This window comes from Scyliorhinus canicula, chromosome 5, assembly GCF_902713615.1.
Source record: "Scyliorhinus canicula chromosome 5, sScyCan1.1, whole genome shotgun sequence".
NCBI classification, from domain to species: domain Eukaryota; kingdom Metazoa; phylum Chordata; class Chondrichthyes; order Carcharhiniformes; family Scyliorhinidae; genus Scyliorhinus; species Scyliorhinus canicula.
This window is the reverse complement of record NC_052150.1, coordinates 1,901,429-1,926,387: the sequence shown is the minus strand read 5'-3', so window position 1 is coordinate 1,926,387 and position 24,959 is coordinate 1,901,429. Positions and strand designations below refer to the sequence as shown.

The 24,959-nt window shown below is 49.1% G+C and overlaps 1 long non-coding RNA gene across 1 annotated transcript; it reads left to right on the top strand.

The window, feature by feature from the left end:
- The first annotated feature begins 3,002 nt into the window (after nt 1-3,002).
- LOC119965589 lies at nt 3,003-18,407 on the top strand. Its single transcript, XR_005460554.1, has 3 exons — nt 3,003-3,316; nt 16,146-17,736; nt 17,812-18,407. It is a non-coding gene; the product is annotated as an uncharacterized LOC119965589 (long non-coding RNA).
- Nucleotides 18,408-24,959: the final 6,552 nt, after the last annotated feature.

Sequence of the window (24,959 nt, the reverse complement as noted above, 5' to 3'; positions counted from 1 at the left end):
GATGGGGGGGTGTGGGAAGAGGAGATCGGGGAGGTGAATGTGGATGGGGGGGTGTGGGAAGAGGAGATCGGGGAGGTGAATGTGGATGGGGGGGTGTGATCAGACTCAGGGAGGTGATTGTGGATGGGGGGTGTGGGAAGAGGTGATCGAAGAGGTGAATGTGGATGGGGGGCTGTGGGAAGAGGAGATCGGGGTGAATGTGGATGGAGGGGTGTGGGAAGAGGAGATCGTGGAGGTGAATGTGGATGGGGGGGTGTGGGAAGAGGAGATCGTGGAGGTGAATGTGGATGGGGGGGTGTGGGAAGAGGAGATCTGGGAGGTGAATGTGGATGGGGGGTGTGGGAAGAGGAGATCGGGGAGGTGAATGTGGATGGGGGGTGTGGGAAGAGGAGATCGGGGAGGTGAATGTGGATGGGGGTGTGTGGGAAGAGGAGATCGTGGAGGTGAATGTGGATGGGGGGGTGTGGGAAGAGGAGATCGGGGAGGTGAATGTGGATGGGGGGGTGTGGGAAGAGGAGATCGGGGAGGTGAATGTGGATGGGGGGGTGTGGGAAGAGGAGATCGGGGAGGTGAATGTGGATGGGGGGGTGTGGGAAGAGGAGATCGGGGAGGTGAATGTGGATGGGGGGGTGTGGGAAGAGGAGATCGGGGAGGTGAATGTGGATGGGGGGGGTGTGGGAAGAGGAGATCGGGGAGGTGAATGTGGATGGGGGTGTGTGGGAGGAGATCGGGGAGGTGAATGTGGATGGGGGGGTGTGGGAAGAGGAGATCGGGGAGGTGAATGTGGATGGGGGGGTGTGGGAAGAGGAGATCGGGGAGGTGAATGTGGATGGGGGGGGTGTGGGAAGAGGAGATCGGGGAGGTGAATGTGGATGGGGGTGTGTGGGAGGAGATCGGGGAGGTGAATGTGGATGGGGGGGTGTGGGAAGAGGAGATCGGGGAGGTGAATGTGGATGGGGGGGTGTGGGAAGAGGAGATCGGGGAGGTGAATGTAGATGGGGGTGTGTGGGAGGAGATCGGGGAGGTGAATGTGGATGGGGGGGTGTGGGAGGAGATTGGGGAGGTGAATGTGGATGGGGGGGTGTGGGAAGAGGAGATCGGGGAGGTGAATGTGGATGGGGGGGTGTGGGAAGAGGAGATCGGGGAGGTGAATGTGGATGGGGGGGTGTGGGAGGAGATTGGGGAGGTGAATGTGGATGGGGGGGTTGTGGGTAGAGGAGATCGGGGAGGTGAATGTGGATGGGGGGGTCTGGGAGGAGATCGGGGAGGTGAATGTGGATGGGGGGGTGTGCGAAGAGGAGATCGGGGAGGTGAATGTGGATGGGGGGGTGTGGGAAGAGGAGATCGGGGAGGTGAATGTGGATGGGGGGGTGTGGGAAGAGGAGATCGGGGAGGTGAATGTGGATGGGGGGGGGTGTTCAGACTCGGGGAGGTGAATGTGGATGGGGGGGTGTGCGAAGAGGAGATCGGGGAGGTGAATGTGGATGGGGGGGTGTGGGAAGAGGAGATCGGGGAGGTGAATGTGGATGGGGGGGTGTGCGAAGAGGAGATCGGGGAGGTGAATGTGGATGGGGGGGTGTTCAGACGGGGAGGTGAATGTGCCCGATCACCTGGGCATTGCTAAAGGAGAAGGTTTCGGGCAGTGGGGTAAAGGTGAGGAGGTGGAAGGTGATGCCTGGCAGGTTCCACGTTGATGGGGGAAAGGACAGGGCGATGGGGGAGAGAATGTGAGAAGGAGGTGATGATGAAATGGATGATGACCGTTGTCTTAAAAATGGAAAGTGAATGGAGCTTGGTGTTGGACAGGCATGGGTGCAGCAAGGGAGCAGCAAGGGAGCAGCAAGGAAGCAGCATGGGTGCAGCATGGGTGCAGCAAGGGAGCAGCAAGGGAGCAGCAAGGAAGCAGCATGGGTGCAGCGTGGGTGCAGCATGGGTGCAGCAAGGGAGCAGCAAGGAAGCAGCATGGGTGCAGCATGGGTGCAGCATGGGTGCAGCAAGCGAGCAGCATGGGAGCAGCATGGGTGCAGCAAGCGAGCAGCATGGGAGCAGCATGGGTGCAGCATGGGTGCAGCAAGGGAGCAGCATGGGTGCAGAATGGGTGCAGCAAGGGAGCAGCATGGATGCAGCAAGGGAGCAGCATGGGTGCAGCATGGATGCAGCATGGGTGCAGCATGGGTGCAGCATGGGTGCCGCATGGTTGCAGCATGGGTGCAGCATGGGTGCAGCAAGCGAGCAGCATGGATGCAGCAAGGGAGCAGCATGGGTGCCGCATGGTTGCAGCATGGATGCAGCATGGGTGCAGCATGGGTGCCGCATGGGAGCAGCATGGGTGCAGCATTGGTGCAGCATGGGTGCAGCATGGGGGGGAGAGGGAGCAGTCAGTGGGTGGGCACAGATGTAGCTCAGCTCAAATGGATAACTGAAATAGAACCCTAGCAGGCAGCATTGGAAAAGCTCAGGACAGTTCGATGAGTCTGATGGTTGGAGGATCCGTGTGTCAGTGCCCAGTAGGGGGGATGGGGGAGGGCTGCTTGCACACGGCTGTGCAAGGCCATTCTACAGCCAAGTCTCCCTCTAGAATTACTTGTGAGGCAGCTAAGTGCAACCGAACTGTGAGTGTTGGGGGTAGACGGGGGGATGGGAGGGGAGGATGGGAGGGGGGGATGGGAGGGGCGATGGGAGGTCTCGCATAGTTTATAATAATGATTCTGAAAGACAGCACTGGACATTATTAAGTGGCAGGAAATATATTTTCAGTATTTCAGTATTTAAATGACAGTCTTCACCAATGCCACACTCTTGGTGCTTCCCAGAATCCCGCAGCGGGCTGGAGGCAGCCGGTGGGGTGTCAGCCTTGGTGCTTCCCAGAATCCCGCAGGGGCTGGAGACAGCCGGTGGGGTGTCAGCCTTGGTGCTTCCCAGAATCCCGCAGGGGCTGGAGGCAGCCGGTGGGGTGTCAGCCTTGGTGCTTCCCAGAATCCCGCAGGGGCTGGAGGCAGCCGGTGGGGTGTCAGCCTTGGTGCTTCCCAGAATCCCGCAGGGGCTGGAGACAGCCGGTGGGGTGTCAGCCTTGGTGCTTTTGCTGACTTTAGTGACCGTCCTCTGATAGCCGAGGCCTGCAGGGCCCTGGCTGACTTTGGCTTTCCAACTGTGGGTCAGCTGCTCCTCTGTGATGCCAAAGGTCAAGGTTGAAGGGGTCACAGGTTGAGGGGATTCGGGGGGAACAGAAGAAAACTCAGAAGGCCGGAGTGGATGAGCCAGCGGTGTCCAGCTGCTGCTCCAGAACAGTGCTGACTGGCACCCACCACCATCTCAGGTACACACATCTCGGTCGGTTTAATGTTAATTCAAGAAGGTGCTCACAATCTGGTGATCACCACATGGGCACATGTCAACAACAGGAGGAGGCAGGTTCAGCCAAGCTCCCTGTTTCTCGGGGCAAGAGGAACGTGTGAGGCCCCAGTCCGATGATGAGCCTCTGGAACCAGCCTTCCAACTCATGGTGGAGTCAGTTAGAGGCAGAGCAACATCAGGAAGAGCTGTTGGAAACCCTCGACAGAGTGGCATGCACGTCGCGGGAGTCCATCCACCTGCTCTCTGATGAAGTGATGTCCACATGTGCACGTCTCGGGGTCCCCATGGGGAGGCTGGAGGTTGCCATGGGAACCCTGGTCGAACACGTCAAGTTTCTGCAGGAGATGCACAGAGACTATTGCCGTTGCCATGGGTGAGTTCATGCAGTGGCAACATGAGAGGGACTAGGGTGCCTCCATGGCCCTCCTGTAAGTGAGATAGAAGAATGCATGATGGCATCAACTGCCTCCAACATGGAGGCACATTTGATCCTCAGGTTTGTATTGAATGGATGAATCTTTGCCAGGTACATACCCAAGGCCAAACTTCCCATCTTCAGTGGCTCGATCCTGCTCCACTCCCAAGAGCTCAGATGCCCTCTTCTCATATTAAGATTGCACTGACATACCACTCACTGGGTGAAGAAATGTCTCCTTATCTCAGTGTGAAATGGTTTACCCCGTATCCTCAGACTGTGCCCCCTGGTTCAGGACATACCCACCATCGGGTACATCCTTCCTGCATCTAGCTTGTGTAGACATGTTAGAATTTTATAAGTCTCTGTGCGATCCATCCTCATTCTTCTAACCTCCAGCGAATGCAATCCTAACCGACTCAATCTCTCCTCATACATCAGTCCCGCCATCCCAATTAGTCTGGTAAACCTTCACTGCACTCCCTCTACAGCTAAAATATCTTTCCTCAAACAAGGAGACAACATTGCACACAATATTCCAGATATGACCTTAACAAGGACCTGTATAATTTCAGCAAGACATCCCTACTCCTGTACTCAAATCCTCTCGCAATGAAGACCAACATATTGTTTGTTTTCTTGACCACCTGCTGCACCTGCATGTCTACTTTAATGCAAGGACACTCAAGTCCCTTTGTACGTTCCTCTTCTCAATCTATTGCCATTCAGATAATAATCTGCCTTCCTGTTTTTGGTACCAAAGTGGAAACCTCATATTTATCCAGATTATACTGCATCTGCCATTCATTTACCCACTCACTCAGATTGTCTAAATCACAGTGAATGATCTCTGCAGCCTCCTCACAGCTCACCCTCCCACCCAACTTGGTGTCATCTGCAAATTTGGAGATATTACATTTTGTTCCCTCATCTAAATCATTAATATATGTTGTGAATATCTGGGGTCCCAGCACCAGTCCCTGTGGTACCCCACTGGTTACTGCCTGCCATTCCAAAAAAGGCCCGTTTTGTCCTATGCTTTGTTTCCTGTCTGCTGGCCAGTTTTCTATCCACCTCAATACACTTCCCCTAATTCCATGTGCTTTAATTTTACACACTGATCGCTTATGTGGGATTTTGTCAAAAGCCTTCTGAAAATCCAAATATACCACATACACTGGCTCCCCCTCATCAACTCCACTGGTGACAGCCCCGAAGAATTCCAGTAGATTTGTCAAGCATTATTTTCCTTTCGTAAATCCATGCTGACTCTGTCAGATTATGCCACTATTTTCTAAGTGTTAAAATTTTTTGTAATGAACTGGACATTTTCCTCAGCAGGCTGACGGGTCTATAATTTTCTGTTTTCTCTCCCCTTTTTAAATAGTGGGGCTGCATTAGCTGCTCATCTTATCCTGCTTCATGAAGAGAGCATGTTTGAGTGGTTACAGTGGTTTCACCTGAGGAAGGAGCTGCGCTCCGAAAGCTCGTGTTTGAAACAAACCTGTTGGACTTTAACCTGGTGTTGTCAGACTTCTTACTGTGCTCACCCCAGTCCAACGCCGGCATCTCCACATCACAGGATATAACGGTTGGAACACTGGAATTTGGTTCACTCCTCGTTCCTCCCCGTGGAAGCTAGTCCAGTTGTGTGTGACAGCTCATTGCTGGAGTGAATTGGGCAAAAGGATGATGGACCAGCTCTCTGCAGAGAGCTGAACACATCCACATACAAGGGGAAGACTCTGGCATGCATGTAATTTGAGATGCTGCCCATTCCCCCTGCGCCACGCCAGTCCCCCCCCCCCCCCCCCCCCCCCCCCCCCCCCCCCCGATTCCACACAGTGCCCCATGTCTGCTGAAGGGTGAAGGAGGCACAGCGGACACTCCACCGCAGTGTAGATACACGGCAATGGGGCTGTGAGGCAGGACATTCCGCTGCCCCTGCTCCCCTGCTTCATAGACTCTGACATTCCAAAGGCTTTGTGGGATCTGCGACCATGGATGAAAATTACCCCGACGGAGCAAATACGGTCATTCATCCTCTCCCAGGACTTTGTCACCAACCTCTTATGAACCCCATGGGCATCAGCCACCTGCACCCATGTAGCATTGATCTCCCTGTTTGCCCTCCTCCTCACATCAGGTGGGAAAAGTACATTCCTGCTCACCTTGGCATGGACCACAGATATGACTAGATAGACACTACTGAACTTCAGATCAGGGCCGATGAATTACCTTGCAGACATCTTCTGGTTTTAGAACATAGAACATACAGTGCAGAAGGAGGCCATTCAGCCCATCAAGTCTGCACCGACCCACTTTAAGCCCTCACCTCCACCCTATCCCCGTAACCCAATAACCCCTCCTCACCGTTTTGGTCATTAAGGGCAATTTATCATGGCCAATCCACCTAACCTGCATGTCTTTGAACTGCGGGAGGAAACCGGAGCACCCGGAGGAAACCCACGCAGACACAGGGAGAACGTGCAGACTCCGCACATACAGTGACCCAGCCGGGAATAGAACCTGGGACCCTGGAGCTGTGAAGCCACAGTGCTATCCACTGTGCTACAGCCTGACATTGGGATGTCCAGGTGCTTTTAGACTATGGCACCCAGGGAGACCACGTGATGTGAGCGCAGGAGCCGCTGTGTTTCCGTGAGCTCTGGCACAACTTGTCCTTTAAACCTTTATTTTATCCTAATGCATCTCTCATAATTACATATTTTTGGAATATATGTCTCGCAGTACGTCATAGATTTCATAGAATTTACTGTGCAGAAGCAGGCCATTCAGCCCATCAACTCTGCACCGGCTCTTTTAAAGAGCAACCTACTTAAGCCCCACGGCTCCACCCTATCCCCTTTATTCCCTTTATCCAGAGCCCAGTAACCCCACCTAACCTTTTTGGACACTAAGGGCAATTTAGAACTATCCAATCCACCTAACCTGCACATCAATATCCTGGAGGGAATGGTGGAAACACGGAAGAGAATTCTGGGGTGGGTTTCTCCGTTTTCTGATTCAGCATGCCGTCGGGATTCTCCGTTTTGCTGGCTGGTCAATGGGGTTTCCCACTGTGAGGCAGCTCCACACCGCCTGGAAACCCCCAGTCTGCCGGCAATATGGAGAGTCCCGATGGCAGAGAATTCAGCCCCTAGTATTTGAAGGAGCAATTTACCTGCAGGGGACTTCCCATCGGCCCGATGTCGTCTATCCTGCCCAACCTGGGCAGTAGGGAGCAGACCAGGAGTGTTTGGTGCCCGGGCTCTGGCGAGGAGTTGATTCTGAGAACTGGCTGCTTGGCCTTCCCTATCTCGGTTTGAAGGCTGGCCTTTTCAGCTTTGATGGAGCGCATTGTACCCGGTCTGAGAGGTCTGGGGTTGGTCAAGGCCCCAACCACTGATCGTATGTTGCCCTGTTGTTGATGTTTGTCGTTAAGTTTTGGAGATGATTGGTCATGTTGCGTCCTTCCCCTTGGACAGGCCCTAGGTTCCTTACTGCCTGGGCGTCCGGGCAATGCCATGGTGGAGGTGAAGGGGTTTCATTCGATGGAAATATTTAGCCTTCCGAAAGGTTTCTTGATGACCCTGTGATGGGTTTGGCCTTACAAACCAATTTGATGGTGTTATTACCTGCGGTTCATCAATAATTCTGGACCTTATTCCCTTGTGATTATGCTGTTTATTGTAATTTCTCCTGACAAGGGTGTGTGCTATTTGAGCAGGAGGGCAAGGGTCACCTGTTATCCTGTTTTGGCAAAAACCATACTGGGTGGGTAATGTGACATGTGGTCTGTGCTGTAATCTGACACCCCTTACCTCATTTATCAAGAAGATTAGTACAGTCATGGTGGGTAGATGGTTGGTGTGGTGGGTGGGAGGTTTAGGCAAGTCCTCACTGGTATTGAGGAAAATCCCAGTTAGAGCTAGTTGTATCAGGTTTTTAACTTGCAGTTTCGTTACTTTCATACTAGTCTGTGTTTATCTCCAACAAAAGCTCGGACAGCAAATCTATCCCAGAGTGGTCTGGCTTCCTTGTGATTCTTCCTTGAGGTTGACATCTCTGCCGTTGTTGGTGGTGGTGGTTGTGGGGGGGGGGGGGGGGGGGGGGGGGGGGTGCATGGTGGCATGGCCTGGGTATGATCAGTTAATCCTTGTCCAATTTGTTGGAGTCTGTGTGCTGTTGTTGAAGCCTTTCTGCAGTTTGAGGGGGGAGATCGTTGCCCTCCTCCAAGTGGTCTATATCATGATTTTCTGAATGCCTCATTATTTGTTAAAATGGAAAAACTTCAATAAAAATATTTTTAAAATATATGGCACCCAGACATGATGACAGGGCTTGCGTCATCAATCCCGCCCTGCCACAGAAGACAGCGCAAACCCCCCCGAAGGCAAATCAATGATGCTGGGTTTCCATTGGCTTCCGCAGAGGGAATCGCTGCCGGTCCTCACCAAGGGACTTAGTCCCAGATGAGAGAAGTCTGCCCCCAGTATCTCCCTAGACGGTTTGGCATTTTGATCATACTCCTGTGAAGTGCCTTTGGATGTTGTTCTTTATTAAAGGTGCTATATAAATACTGTTGTTGTTAGTTGTGTCTTTCGAAAGGATTGTGAAGGTGTGAGATGCAGCTGGGGTAATTGGCTTCTTAGAATGAAGCTGCAGAAAGTGTGTGCCAGAGGAGAAGCGACAGAGCTCACTGCAAAAGGGACGTTTACTTCAGTGCCCACCAGATAAAAACTAAAATGTTTCTTGTGTTAGCTTGTATTGAGCAGAATGAAATGTGGAAGTGTTGTGATGGGCAGTGGGGGAGGGAAATGTGGCACAGTGTTGTGATGGGCAGTGGGGGGGGGGGGGGGAATGTGGCACAGTGTTGTGATGGGCAGTGGGGGGGGGATGTGGCACAGTGTTGTGATGTGCAATGGGGAAGGGAAGGATTAAGAAAGGATTGCTGGGGTGTGACGATGTTGAAGTTTTGTATTCAAAGCAAGTGAGCAGTGATGATAAACTTGATAAGATTATTGCGTTTCTAATACCCTCCTCAGCAGCTGTGTCCTGCCAATGATGGTGTAGGGTTTCTGAATGTGAGTTTGCTCCAGAATGTTTGCTATTACCATTCTGGTAACAACAGGTACAATTTCTTAACCTTGTTGATGAAACCTGGTCCCACTTTAAATGTGTATTGACATTAATTCAGTCCAACTGTTTTTAAACTATTCTGTTCCCTCCATTCAATCTATTGATTGAACTTGCTTGGAAGAGTTTCTGAAATGGTGAGACTTCAAAGTCAAAGCTTAAAGTTTCAAATTCTGTTCCCTTTAAAAAATCGTTAAAGTCTTGGGACTGCACTTTGTGTTTGACTGTCCCTTGTCGTGGTTTCGAAATGAATAGACTGGCAAGTTTCTTATTGACAAGGACAAGTCACCCTCCATGTTATATCTGACCTCAAGACATGACAAGCAACTCAAACGAAGCAAGTTCCTTCTAACCGTTTCTATCCCTTTGAACACAAAGGCCGGAATTGTCCCAACCCCACCATGGCGGATTTGTTGCTGGGCAGGAGCAGAGAATGGAACAGGAACCAAAATGTCAGGACCCTACCAGTATAAAATCGCGTTGGAATTCTCCCAATGGCAGGTTAATGGCGAGTCGATCTTCCCGCTACCTAGTGACATGAACATGATTTACATCTCATGAATGCTCATTAAACCAGCAGCCTGTTGGCAACCTGCCCAGTCTTTCAATTGTGTGTCATGCCAGCGGGAAATTACATCTCTCTCAAACCTGATTGTTAAAGTGTGGTGTGCACAAGGTGGTCCTCAGTTCACAAGAGACTTCAGGGTAAGTGCAACAACTTTCTGCCCCAGTGCTGCGCTGTACCTGATGCGCTGTTCACCACACTGCCAGGGCAGACCCGTTCCCTCCTCTATCTACACGCCGAGCTGGTCTTCATGGATGACACAGTGCTGCTGGACACATGGACCTTCCTGGGTCACACTCTCGGATCAGTACCTGGGGTTGGGGAGTACAGGGGTCCTCTTTCCCCTGGTGCCACACACCAATGACTATCTCGATCAATAATATGTGAGCTTCTGGAGGCCCGAATGCAACTTGAAATTAATACCAAAAAAGGGTTGATTAAAGAGAGTGATCAAGAATTTGTAATCCAATACCAATGCTTGAACAAAGGGGACTACGATAGAATGAGGAAGGACCTCGCTAAAGTAGACTGGAAACAAATATTTTATGGTAGGACAGTTGAGGAGCAGTGGAGTACTTTCAAATAAATCTTTCATAGTGCTCAACAAAAGTATATTCCAGTGAGAAGGAAGAATTGTAAGAAAAGAGGTAATCTACCATGGGTGTCTAAGGAGATACATGAGGCTGTCAAATTGAAAGAGAAGGCTTACAAAGTGGCCAAGATCAGCGGGAAACTAGAAGATTGGGAAAACTTTAAAGTTCAGCAGAAAGTCACGAAAAGAGCCAGAAAGAAAAGTAAGATACAACACGAAAAAAAACTGGCACAGAATATAAGGACAGATAGCAAAAGTTTTTATAATTATATAAAACTAAAAAGAGTGGCTAAAGTAAACATTGGTCCGTTAGAGGATGAGAGTGGTCATTTAGTTATGGGATATGATGAAATGGCGGAGACATTGAACAAATATTTTGTATCGGTCTTCACAGTGGAGGACACTAATAACATGCCAGCAATTGACCGAGAGAAGAAGGTAGGTGAGGATCTGGAAACCGTTACTATCATGAAAGAGCAAGTGTTGGGCAAGCTAATGGAGCTCAGGATAGATAAGTCTCCTGGCCCTGATGGAATGCATCCCAGGGTACAGAAAGAGATGGCTGGAGTAATAGCAGATGCACTGGCGGTAATTTTCCAAAATTCGCTGAACACTGGCGCAGTTCCAGAGGATTGGAAAACAGCAAATGTGATGCCACTGCTTAAAAAGGGAAGTAGACAAAAGATGGGGAATTATAGACCGGTTAGCTTAACCTCTGTCGTGGGGAAGATGCTTGAGTCTATTATCAAGAAAGAGGTAGGAGGGCACCTCGATAGAAATTGTCCCATTGAACGGACGCAGCATGGATTCATGAAGGGCACGTCATGCTTGACGAATCTCTTGGAATTCTATGAAGACATTTCGAGCAAGGTAGACAAAGGGGACCCAGTGGATGCGGTGTACCTAGATTTCCAAAAGGCCTTTGACAAGATACCGCACAAGAGGCTGCTGCATAAGATAAGGATGCATGGTGTTAAGGGTAGAGTACAAGCATGGATAGAGGATTGGTTGTCTACCAGGAAACAAAGAGTGGGAATAAATGAGTGCTTTTCTGGCTGGAAATCAGTGACGAGTGGCGGGCCTCAGGGATCAGTTTTGGGACCACAATTATTTACAATTTATATAGATGACTTGGAGTTGGGAACTACGTGTAAGATATCCAAGTTTGCAGATGACACGAAGGTGTGTGGCAGAGCAAAATGTACTGAGGACTGTAAAACCTTACAGAGGAACATTGACACATTGAGTGAGTGGGCAAAGGTCTGGCAGATGGCGTATAATGTCAATAAGTGTGAAGTCGTGCATTTTGGTAGGAGTAACAATAGAACGGATTATTACTTAAATGGTAAAATGCTGCAGCATGCTGCTATGCAGAGGGACCTGGGTGTACTTGTGCATGAGTCAAAGAAGGTTGGTCTGCAGGTGCAACATGTAATTAGGAAGGCAAATGGAATTTTGTCCTTCATTGCGAAGGGGATTTAGTTTAAAAGTAGAGAGGTAATGTTGTAGTTGTACAAGGTGCTGGTGAGGCCACACCTGGAGTACTGTGTGCAGTTTGGTCTCCACACTTGAGAAAGGATCTGCTAGCACTAGAGGGGGTGCAGAGGAGGTTCACTAGGCTGATTCCGGAGTTGAGGGGGTTATCGTATGAGGAGAGGCTGAGTAGATTGGGATTATATTCACTGGAATTCAGAAGGTTGAGGGGGGGATTTAATAGAAACATATAAAATTTTGAAGGGAATGGATAAGATAGAAGTAGAAAGGATGTTTCCACTGGTAGGTGAAAGTAGGACAAGAGGGCATAGCCTCAAGATTAGGGGGAACAGATTTAGGACTGAATCAAGGAGGAACTTCTTCACTCAGAGGGTGATTAAAGTATGGAATTCCCTACCGAAAGGAGTAGTAGCCGCTACTTCATTGAATATATTTAAAGATAGGGTAGATGTTTTTTTTGAAAAATAAAGGAATTACGGGATATGGTGAGAATGCGGGTAAGTGGTTCTGAGACCATGAATAGATCAGCCATGATCTTATAGAATGGCGGAGCAGGCTCAAAGGGCCGGACGGTCTACTTCTGCTCCTAGTTCTTATGCTCTTATGTAATAGGCCGAGCTTTGGGAATGTGTGCTTCAAAATCACTTCTTTCTCCCAAATATGTTCTGCACGCCACATTCCATGTATCAGATTATTGATATGCATATAAAGGTTACTATCTGAAAGAAAGCATTGAATAACATAGCCATTCAGCAGTTTCATTTCTGTAATTGGTGTCATCATTTTGATGGTAAAATAAATATTTTTGATATGAAAAGCTTTTAGAATGTGTTTCTTGCCGCCTGTGACTCTGTAAAAATGAGGACAATTCGAAGATTTGTTCACAGCAGTTGGAAGGTCTGAGTTTGAATCTGGAGGTGTGATCAGTTTGTGCACAGAGCCTGGCCCCAGTGAGTTAAATCACAGAAAACATGATTGGAAATGGTTTTCGGTGTAATTCATCAATGTTCAAAATTCCCCAATTTTTTGCCATATTCTTCAGGATTGGGGAGAAGTCATTGGTGCAACCATTATCCTCACGTGTGAAGAGTTTTGTAATCTCTGAAATCTAAGATAAAAATTGAGATAAATACGAGTCTTAATTGCAGTTTCTAGTTGAACTACGTTTGCTCTGATAGGGATTGATTGTGCAGTTATGTCACAAGTACAGATGGTGCAGAACAGAGTACAGCAGGGAAGTGGCTGTAGGTGGCTGTAGCTGACCCAAGGTGATATCAGCTTCCCTAGTAAAGGCATCATCTGGTACTGAATAACAACATGCAAAGCAGAATGTCCTGTGTTCTGTTTCATCTTGAGTTCGGGATGCTGATGGGGTTTCTTGAGAGTTTCCTGTTTGCCTGTTCCACAATATGAAAGGTGGCACAGTGGTTAGCACTGCTGCCCAACAGTGCCAGAGTCCTGGGTTTGATTCCAAACTTGGGTGATTTTCTGTATGGAGTTTGCACTTCTTCCCTATGTTTGCGTATCATCTACAAGATGCACTGCAGGAACTCACCAAGGCTCCTTAGGCAGCACCTTCCAAACCCACGACCACTACCATCTAGAAGGACAAGGGCAGCAGTTCCCCTCAAGTCACTCACCACTCTGGCTTGGAAATATATCGTCGTTCTTCCACTGTCGCTGGGGCAACATGCTGGAACTCCCTCACTAACAGCACAGTGGGTGTACCTAGGGATGGGCAATAAATGTTATCCAGAGACACCCCCATTTCGTAAATTATTATTATTTTTTAAAAATTGAGTGGATTTCCTCCAGGTGCTCCGGTTTCCTCCCACATTCCAAAGATATGCAGCTTAGTTGGATTGGCCATGATAAATTAACCCTTAGTGTCCAAAAATTAATTGGGGCTTTAGGGTTATGGGGCTGGGGTGGGGGGGGGGGGGGGGGGGGGGGAGCTGAATGGCCCTATCTGGTCAAAATCCTGAGCTGCAGCAGGCTGGGAAAGTGGGAAACAGATTTGCGCCCAGCATAAATCCCATTCCAGGCCAATCCTGCTATCCCTGACATAGTGGGATTTGCGACGGGAGCAATGCAGCCAGAGAATCATCCCCCAGAGGCTCAGCACCTGGGTTACATCATATTCTGTCTTCAGCTTTTCTAAACATGAAAATAAGGATGGAAATTCATTTCTGAATATTTTACTAGGTTGCTCATTCATGGTTTCAACAGGATTGATGACTCCTCGTTCTGTATAACAGACAGTGGTTCAATAACTTATTTATTCTTATATCTTAATATCACCAAGTGTTGACTGATTGATTTAAGTGTAGTCCCTACTAGACTTTGCAACTGGATGGAGGATGACTGTAACACAATAGTTTTAAGGCACTTTACATCACCAGATAAAACTGAAACACCTGCCCCAGTATCTAGGTTGAATTCTGTGGGATGACCATCAACCTCTAAGTTAATGTTCGAGCAATTAATTATTCCTGTTCCTCTGAGGAAGGTTATTTGTGGCTCTTCCACTTCTTGAATCTGGCTGGATATGTTAATTTCTTCTACTGCCTGCCAGCTGCCTGTATTTTAGATCATTGGTGATTTTAAAATGTCCTAATTTCTCACATTTCTGACACTCAGTTCCTCCTGGGGACCATTCTCCCGCTTGTGCAGATTTTCTCACCACACCAAGCGTATCTAAAAATGACGGTCGGCGTGTTCTTTTGCTGATTTTTTGGGCTTTTGCTTCACAGCACATTCTCTTTTCTGTGCAACGCGTTGAATGGCTTCATTCATTTTTTTTCCAGGGGACATCGCTCTCCCTACAAACTAATAGCCTATTTTGCTGCCAGAACTCTGTCTGTCACACTATTTCTACTGCCTTTGTGAGAGTTAAATTTCCCCTCATTTACAAAACATCTGATAGGATTTCCTCTCAGTTCCCTGTACCAAATAATTGCATACTAATTCATCTCTGAACATGTCATAATCACAATTCCCGGTAAGTCTGTACAGGTCATTTAGGAATGAATCCACACATTCACCCCGTATTTGTTTTTTTGTTAATTTAGTGCACCCAATCCATTGTTTTTTCCAATTAAGGGGCAATTTAGCATGGCCAATCCACCTACCCTGCACATCTGTGGGTTGTGGGGGCAAAACCCAGGCAGACAAAGGGAGAATGTGCAAACTCCACCCGGTCAGTGACCCAGAGCCGGGATCGAACCTGGGACCTCAGCGCCGTGAGGCAGCAATGCTAACCACTACGCCACCATGCTGCCCATCACCCAGTATTTGTTTTCCCTTATTCAAATTAGATTGCTCAATTGGATTTTTTTTCGAACACTGAAGTATTTGTCAAATGCCTGGGAGACTTCACCTGAGGAGTTTGAAGCCTCATTGACTCTCTGGGTCGCTATTACATTGTCTGATGTGACGAATACGGCATTGAGTAAAATACTGGCCTGATCCTTCTGATGCAAACCTGAAGCTGGGCTGCATCCAGCAAATCTCTTACCCCAGTACTGAGCCTATTGCAAGCCTTTAACACGTTGGACAGTGCAATGTAGACTCCATGCTTGTCCTTATATAATTATACTCATTGCTGGGTGGACTCTGGTTCTGTGTGTCTGCTTGGATCTGCTCCATAGAATCCCTACAGTGCAGAAGGAGGCCATTTGGCCCATCAAGTCTGCACCGACCTTCCAAAGAGTACCCCACCTAGGTCCACTCCCCCGCCCTATCTCTGTAACCCCGTCTAACCTGCACATCTTTGGACACTATGGGACAATTTTTTAGCATGGCCAATCGACCTATCCTGCACATTTTTGGACTATGGGAGGAAATCGGACCAACCGAAAGAAACCCATGTAGATACAGGGCGAATGTGCAAACTCCACACAGACAGTGACCCAAGACCGGAATCGAACATGGTCTGCTGTGCTATGAGGCAGCAATGCTAACCACTGTGACACCGTGCTGCGTCCAGGATAGTCGCTTTCAGGCAGAGCTTCAATTCTTTTCACAGAAACATAAAAGCTAGCAGCGGGAGTAGAGCAGCAGTAGGCTTGTCAGCCCTCCGAGCTTCCTCCATCATTCAATATAATCATGGCTGCGCTTGATCCCAGTGCCATATCCCAACTTTGTCCCAATGCACCTCGATACTATTAAAATCAAAAACAAATCTGTCTCATTCTTGAATGGATTCAATGATTGGCTTCCACAGCTTTCCATGGTCAGAATTCCACAGGTTCACGACCCTACGAGTGAAGAAACCTTTCTTCGTCTCACTCCTAAATGGTCTGTCCCGTATCCTGAGACTGCTGTTTTGTTCTGGATTCCCCAACAAAGGAAAACATCCTGTCGGCACCTTGCCTGGAAGAATTTTATACATTTTCCAAGGAATTTTTCCCTTTCAGATCTGCAGTCTTGTTTGGAATTTTTCGGGATCTCTTACATTCTCTTCGCTGCCACCATGTTTTGTTTGGAGTCTGGCGTCCATATGGGTTTTCTTTAGGGTTTGCCTATTTCCATAAGAAAGTTATGTTAGTCTGTAAATCCTAAACAAAAATATTGTTTATTTACAGATCTATATGCAATATCTCCACACAAGGCTGGGCTCCTGTTTCCTGCCAGATCACAGCGACTTAATCATGTGACTTTGCATCAGTTACATCAATAATGACATCAATATCAGATATTCCTGATGTTTACCCTTTACTCCACGAATGGTCTGATCCCAGCTGATGTTACTACTGGACAGTTAGATCGCAGATTGGAAACATGGCTCAATAACTTTCTTTTTTTATTTAGAAGCATGGATGAAAAAAGTTACAGGTCTGACAATTAACGTTTAACTGAAGACTCAAACAGTAATCAAACGTGAAAAGCTAGACTATAACATTATACTCCTTTACCCCACCTATATCTTCGCAGATGCACACGGATCTTTAAATCTAACACAAGCAGCAGATTATATATTTATACTCTAATGTTCTCAGTAAGTATGCAATCCATGTAAACCAACAGGTGACATGTGGTCAAATGCACGACACTCTGAAACCAAGTGACAGACGACACCCAGTTCAACTTCTGTGGATTTTTCAGCCCATCCTCCCAGATGCTCGTCAAACTGTGAACCAACTGATCTCACTGGAACTCTGCCCTCCGCTACATCTGACAGCTGTTCTTCATTCATCTGGTCCTTAACTCTTTCCACCTTGCATACTGGGCTGGATTCTTAGCTGGTGGGATGCTCCATTTTGCCATCAGCCTGGGGGTTTCCTCACAGCGTTGGGCTGCCCCACAATGGGAAACCCCATTGACCAGCCGGCATAACGGAGCATCCCGCTGGCGTGCTGAAACAAAAATGTGGCGCTGCGGGGCGGAGAATCCAGCACCATGTCTTTTCCTTCTGTGAGCCCCTCCCTAAATCCCAACCCTTTGGCAGAGGTCTTGGTCGACCATTCTGATATCTGTGGTGGTTCAATATTCATTATCGCTTGATTATGCATCTGCTTTTCTCTCTCAACTTCACTGTATCGATGCAGAAATTAGGTGAAACAGGTCAAAAAGTGGAGAAACAGTGATAAATTGAGAAATATTTTTTAAATCATTTCTCGAGGCTAGTCTGTGCAGACGGCCAGAGCAATGTGCGCAGCATGAGATTAGTCGAGGAACAAGAGAGAAACAAGAATACAACCATCACTGAGATTAAAGTCATGACAGGAAAAGTGGTTCTTAATGGTTGGTTTGGAGAAACTAAGTGAAGAATGGATAAGAATTGCAGCAAATACAAAAGCAGAATGTGAACAATTTCTCTGAACATATTTGGAGGATTCAGTGAAAGAGTCGACAGTGAGATCATCACCATCCTAGAGAAACACAACAAAAGATGGGAGAAATCCGAAATGAATTCTGTGCATTTCTGGAAAGAGATGACTTTTTATTTAAAAGATTAAACTTTAGAAGGAGAAGGAGAAGCTGCCAGATATAAAAAATGTCCATAAAGAAGTAATAAGGACACTGAAAGAACTGATGGCTGATGGACTCCACGGTAGAGTATGAAAGCAAATAGCAGAGAGAATTTGTCACATCCTGATGAATGTGTGAAAAGGCGACAGAAAGGTGAATGCGCTCCCAACAACAATCAAGAAGCTCAATGTCATCCAGGACAAGGTTCACTCCCTCTATCCAGGACAAGGTTCACTCCCTCTATCCAGGACAAGGTTCACTCCCTCTATCCAGGACAAGGTTCACTCCCTCTATCCAGGACAACATTCACTCCCTCTATCGCCAATGCACTGTAACAGCAGTGTGTTCCATTAACTAGATACACTGCAACAACTCATCAAGGCTCCTTTGGCAGCACTTTCCAAACCCGCGACTTCTGCCACCTAGAAGGATAAGGACAGAAGAGACATGTAAACACCACAACAAGGAAATTCTCCTCCAAGTCACACACTATCCTGGAATAATATCACCATTCATTCACTGGTCCTGGCTCTCCTTCCCTCACAACACTGTGTGTGTTCCTACACATGGACTGCAGCAGTTCAAGAAGGCAACTCACCACCTTCTCAAGGGCAGTTAGCAATGGGCAATAAATGCTGTCCTAGCCAGCAATGCCCGCATCCTGTGAAAACATGCAGAGAAAACTCACAAACTCTTGTCCCTTCAGCTTTGATACAGTCATAGGTTATGGATTGAGATCGCTTTTGTGGGGCCCGAACAGTTTGTTGAATTTTTAGCATGTCCTAAAAGAATATTTACTTTTATTGCTATGTTTGGTCGACATACAATTCTTCTCCCACAAATGTACTTCCTGGACATGTCTCCGAATCCTGTGTTTTAAAAAAAATAAATTTAGAGTACCCAATTCATTTTTTTCCAATTATGAGGCAATTTAGCGTTTTCAATCAACCTACCCTGCACATCTTTGGGTTGTGGGGGTGAAACCCACGTAGACACAGGAAGAATGTGCAAACTCCACACGGACAGTGACCCAGAGCCGGGATCAAACCTGGGACCTCGGCGCCGTGAGGCAGCAGTGCTGACCCACTGAGCCACCGTGCTGCCCTCGAATCCTGTGTTGATGCTATGAATAATTATGGGAATGAATTGACGGTGGAGAATTGAGTGCTATCAGCATTTAGCTTTTCAGGCAGGGTTTGCAACCATTTAGAACTGGTTTAAAGATGTAGATTGGAAAGATCACCCACATTGTCTTGCAATGTTCAACGCTGATCTCGTATTGCTCCTTGATTTTTAAATTGCAGATAAATTGAAGTAATTGTTTCAGCGAGTGACAGTCTAGTTTAGTGTGTGATATTTTCCACAATTGAATCATGTGAAGGTTTAATGATAACTATTTCTAAATTCTCATGCATAATTTACCTCCATCAGGGTTAAATGTTAGACAAGGCAATTCTACTCTACAAGACAGAAAATGAAGAACACTGATTTTAAATTGTAAGGACTGGAGCTCACTTATTGAAATGGTTGCCAGATCCTTTGAATAATAAAATAGTCTCTGAACAGTGAAAAATAAATACAACCGCAATCATCTTTGAAAGAAATGTGCTACATTAATGTAAAACACAATTGAAGCCTGAGCATCGAAAAGGATTAGCCCGTTTGCAAACAGGGAGCAATCTGTGCATTTTGAAAAATGCGAAACATTGGATTTTATTTGTCCAATGTGTCAGTAAAGCTTCTGCCAGGGGAGAATGAAGGAGGAGGGCCGAGAAAGTGCTGAATAAAATTGGGGAAAGTTGATTCGCAACTGAAAGAAAAAAATAAGAAGGTGGCAAATTATTTCAGAGAATTGCAAAATGCCAGATCACAAAAACTGCCTGCGTCGAGCCTTTAAACAGATAGCACAGGAGGATCCCACGCCCGTGGGTATCTCAATGGCCCTGCAGAGGGCAAACCCGACAAGAATTGCATCCTGCCGTAAACACTAACCGGATTCGGCAGAGAAACCAAGAGCCTGTATCAGATAATGACACTGTCACCAAATAGTAGGGACGGGACAAGGAACTTTAAAAGGGTTTGTTACCTGAAAGCTCAGAGCATTCAAAATAAAATGGATGAATTAGTCGCGCAGATAGATGTAAATAGGTGTGATATAGTTGGGATTATGGAGACATGACTCCATGGCGATCAAGAATGGGAGCTAAATATCGAGCGCTATTCAGTATTTTGGGAAGGACCGACAGACAGGAAAAGGAGGTGGAGTTGTATTGTTGATTGAAGAAGATATTGATACAATATTGAGGAAAGATGATGTGGAATCTGTCTGGGTGGAGTTGAGAAGCATTAAAGGGCAAAAACCATTTGTAGGGGTAGTATACAGATCACCAAACTGCAGTGGTAATGTTGGGAATAACATTAGACAGGAAATCAGAGATGCAGTGATAAAGGAACGTCTGTGACTATGGGTGACTTTAATCTGCGTATAGATTGGGCGAGTCAAATTAGTCACAGTACAATAGAGGAGGAATTTCTGGAGTGTGTACGGGATGATTTTCTGGACCCAGTATGATGAGGAACAAGCCAACCAGGGAACAAGGCCATCTTGGACTGGATGTTGGGTAATGAGAAAGGATTAGTTGGCAATCTAGTTGAGGGAGAACTCTTGGGGATGAGCGACCATAATAATTATTTATCATGGTGGATAGCGAGGTCATTGATTCTGAGACGAGGGTCCCGAATCTTGATAAAGGTAACTATGAAGGTATGAGGCATGAGCTGGCTATGACGGACTGGGAATCATTACTGAAAGGAAGGACAGTGGATAGGCAATGGCAGCATTCAAGGAACGAATAGGTGAACTCCAAAGGTTGTTTATTCCTATTTGATGCAAGAGTAGAAAGGGAACTGTGGCCAAACCATGGCTCACAAGGGAAATTAGAGATAGTATTAGATACAAAGCAGAGGCCTGCAAATTAGCAAAAAAAAGCAATAGACCTGAGGATTGGGAACAGGTGAAATTCAGCAAGAGCAGACCAAGGGATTGATTAAGAAGGGAAAATACAATATGAAAGAAAACTCGCGGGGAACATGAAAGCTGACTGTAAAAGTTTCTATTGGTTTGTAAAGAGAAAAAGATTGATAAAAACTAATGTAGGCCCCTTGACAGACAGAAACGGGGGAATTCATAACAGGGAACAAAGAAATGGCTGAGGAACTAAATTAATACTTTGCTTCTGTCTTCACAAAGAAAGACATGAATAATGTACGGGAAGTTCAGAGAAACAGAAGTTTTAGTGAGGGGCTGAAGGAAACTGGTATGAGTGGAGAAATAGTTTTGGGGAAATTAAAGGGATTGAAGGAAGATAAATCTTCAGGGCCTGATCATCTTCATCCTAGAGTACTTAAGGATAGGGCCTAGAAATAGTAGATCCATTGATGGTCATTTACAAAAATTCTTTGGAATCTGGGATGGTGCTTACTGATTGGAGGGTAGCTAATATAACCCTGCTATTCCAAAAGGGAGTAGAGAGAAAACAGGGAACTATAGACCAGTGAGCCCAACGTCAGTAGTAGGGGAGTTGCTCGATCCATTATCAAGGATTTCATAGCACAGTATTTGGAAAGCAGTGGTATAATCAGACAAAGTCAGCATGGATTTTGGAAAGGGAAATCATGCTTGACAAATCCACTGGAATTCTTTGAAGATGTAACTAGTAGAGTTGACCAGGGAGAACCCGTGGATGTGGTTTATTTAGACTTTCAGAAGGCTTTCGACAAGGTCTCACATAGCAGATTAGTATGTAAAGCGAAAGCACATGGGATTATGGGTAGTGTCTTGAGATGGATAGAAAGCTGGTTAACAGACAGGAAACAAAGCGGAATAAATGGTTATTTTTCCAATTGGCAGGCAGTGAATAGTGGGATACCACAGGGATCTATGTTAGGACCCAAACTGTTCACATTATATATTAATGATTTGGGCAAGGGAACTAGATGTATTATCTCCAGATTTGCAGTTGGTACAAAGTTGGATGAGAGTGTGAGCTGTGAAGTGGATGCAGAGATGCTTCAGCGGGAGTTGGGCAGGCTGAGAGAGTGAGCATGTGTATGGTGGATGCAGAGATGATTCAGCAGGAGTTGGGCAGGCTGAGAGAGTGAGCATGTGTATGGTGGATGCAGAGATGCTTCAGCGGGAGTTGGGCAGGCTGAGAGAGTGAGCATGTGTATGGTGGATGCAGAGATGCTTCAGCGGGAGTTGGGCAGGCTGAGAGAGTGAGCATGTGTATGGTGGATGCAGAGATGCTTCAGCGGGAGTTGGGCAGGCTGAGAGAGTGAGCATGTGTATGGTGGATGCAGAGATGCTTCAGCGGGAGTTGGGCAGGCTGAGAGAGTGAGCATGTGTATGGTGGATGCAGAGATGATTCAGCAGGAGTTGGGCAGGCTGAGAGAGTGAGCATGTGTATGGTGGATGCAGAGATGCTTCAGCGGGAGTTGGGCAGGCTGAGAGAGTGAGCATGTGTATGGTGGATGCACAGATGCTTCAGCGGGAGTTGGGCAGGCTGAGAGAGTGAGCATGTGTATGGTGGATGCAGAGATGCTTCAGCGGAGGTTGGGCAGGCTGAGAGAGTGAGCATGTGTATGGTGGATGCAATACAATGTGGATAAATGTGAGGTTATCCACTTTGGCCGCAAAAATAGGAAGTATCATGGGCCAGGGTTTTAAAAACTCCAAAGTATTACGGAGTTCACCTGACCTGTAACTTTTTGTTGAATTTGGCTAGGATCAGCAGAAGAGCCTTCACTTGAAGTGTGATTCAACAGTCTCCCTAGACACTTTAATCAAAATAAGCTTTATTCTAGAAACTTAGTTAATATTTATGTAAAGACACAGCAAGAAGTTTTATCAATTACAAACATAAAGACACCCCACAAAATCCGATAAACCACAAACCCTTTTCAAGAGCGTGGCCCAGCATTCTGCATTCCCACTTGAATGAGACTGACTTTCCCTGAGATTCCAATTCTGGACGGGATTCTCCGATGGCGGGATGCTCCATTTTGCCGGCAGCCCAGGGGTTTCCTGATGACATGGAACTTCCTCACAATGGGAAACCGTATTGACCAGCCGGCGTAACGGAAAATCCGGCCAGCGAGGTGAGGCAGAAATGTGGCGCGGCGGGATGGAGCGTGGTGTGGTGGGATGGAGTGTAGCAGGATGGGATGGAGCGTGGCACGGTGGGATGGAGCGTGGTGCGGTGGGATGGAGCGTGGTGTAGTGGGATGGAGCGTGGTGCGGTGGGTTGGAGCGTGGGGCGGCGGGATGGAGCGTGGTGCGGTGGGTTGGAGCGTGGGGCGGCGGGATGGAGTGTGATGCAGTGGGATGGAGCGTGGTGCGGTGGGATGGAGTGTGGTGCAGTGGGATGGAGCGTGGTGCGGTGGGATGGAGTGTGGTGCGGTGGGATGGAGCGTGGTGCGGTGGGATGGAGCGTGGTACGGTGGGATGGAGCGTGGTGCGGTGGGATGGAGCGTGGTGCGGTGGGATGGAGCGTGGTGCGGTGGGATGGAGCGTGGTGCGGTGGGATGGAGCGTGGTGCGGTGGGATGGAGCGTGGTGCTGTGGGATGGAGCGTGGCACGGTGGGATGGAGCGTGGTGCGGTGGGATGGAGCGTGGTGCGGTGGGATGGAGCGTGGTGCGGTGGGATGGAGCGTGGTGCGGTGGGATGGAGCGTGGGGCGGTGGGATGGAGCGTGGTGCGGTGGGATGGAGCGTGGTGCGGTGGGATGGAGCGTGGGGCGGTGGGATGGAGCATGGTGCGGTGGGATGGTGTGTGGCGCGGTGGGTTGGAGCGTGGCCTGGCGGGGTTGTGTGTGGCGCGGTGGGTTGGAGCGTGGCCTGGCGGGGTGGTGTGTGGCGTGGTGGGATGGTGTGTGGTGCGGTGGGATGGAGCGTGGTGCGGTGGGATGGTGTGTGGTGCGGTGGGATGGTGTGTGGTGCGGTGGGATGGTGTGTGGCGCGGTGGGATGGTGTGTGGCGCGGTGGGTTGGAGCGTGGCCTGGCGGGGTTGTGTGTGGCGCGGTGGGTTGGAGCGTGGCCTGGCGGGGTGGTGTGTGGCGTGGTGGGATGGTGTGTGGTGCGGTGGGATGGAGCGTGGTGCGGTGGGATGGTGTGTGGTGCGGTGGGATGGAGCGTGGTGCGGTGAGATGGTGTGTGGTGCGGTGGGATGGAGCGTGGTGCGGTGGGATGGAGCGTGGTGCGGTGGGATGGAGCGTGGGGCGGTGGGATGGAGCGTGGTGCGGTGGGATGGAGCGTGGTGCGGTGGGATGGAGCGTGGGGCGGTGGGATGGAGCGTGGTGCGGTGGGATGGAGCGTGGTGCGGTGGGATGGAGCGTGGGGCGGTGGGATGGAGCGTGGTGCGGTGGGATGGTGTGTGGCGCGGTGGGTTGGAGCGTGGCCTGGCGGGGTTGTGTGTGGCGCGGTGGGTTGGAGCGTGGCCTGGCGGGGTGGTGTGTGGCGTGGTGGGATGGTGTGTGGTGCGGTGGGATGGAGCGTGGTGCGGTGGGATGGTGTGTGGTGCGGTGGGATGGTGTGTGGTGCGGTGGGATGGTGTGTGGCGCGGTGGGATGGTGTGTGGCGCGGTGGGTTGGAGCGTGGCCTGGCGGGGTTGTGTGTGGCGCGGTGGGTTGGAGCGTGGCCTGGCGGGGTGGTGTGTGGCGTGGTGGGATGGTGTGTGGTGCGGTGGGATGGAGCGTGGTGCGGTGGGATGGTGTGTGGTGCGGTGAGATGGTGTGTGGTGCGGTGGGATGGAGCATGGTGCGGTGGGATGGAGCGTGGTGCGGTGGGATGGAGCGTGGGGCGGTGGGATGGAGCGTGGTGCGGTGGGATGGAGCGTGGTGCGGTGGGATGGAGCGTGGGGCGGTGGGATGGAGCATGGTGCGGTGGGATGGTGTGTGGCGCGGTGGGTTGGAGCGTGGCCTGGCGGGGTTGTGTGTGGCGCGGTGGGTTGGAGCGTGGCCTGGCGGGGTGGTGTGTGGTGCGGTGGGATGGAGCGTGGTGCGGTGGGTTGGAGCGTGGTGCGGTGGGTTGGAGTGTGGTGCGGTGGGTTGGAGCGTGGCCCGGTGGGATGGAGCGTGGTGCGGTGGGATGGAGCGTGGTGCGGTGGGATGGAGCGTGGTGCGGTTGGATGGTGTGTGGTGCGGTGGGATGGAGTGTGGTGCGGTGGGTTGGAGCGTGGTGCGGTGGGATGGTGTGTGGTGCGGTGGGATGGTGTGTGGTGCGGTGGGATGGAGCGTGGTGCGGTGGGATGGTGTGTGGTGCGGTGGGATGGAGTGTGGTGCGGTGGGCTGGTTCGCGGCCCGGCGGGGTGGTGTGTGGCGCGGTGGATGGAACATCCTGCCTCCCATCTCACCAACAGATTTCTTTTTATA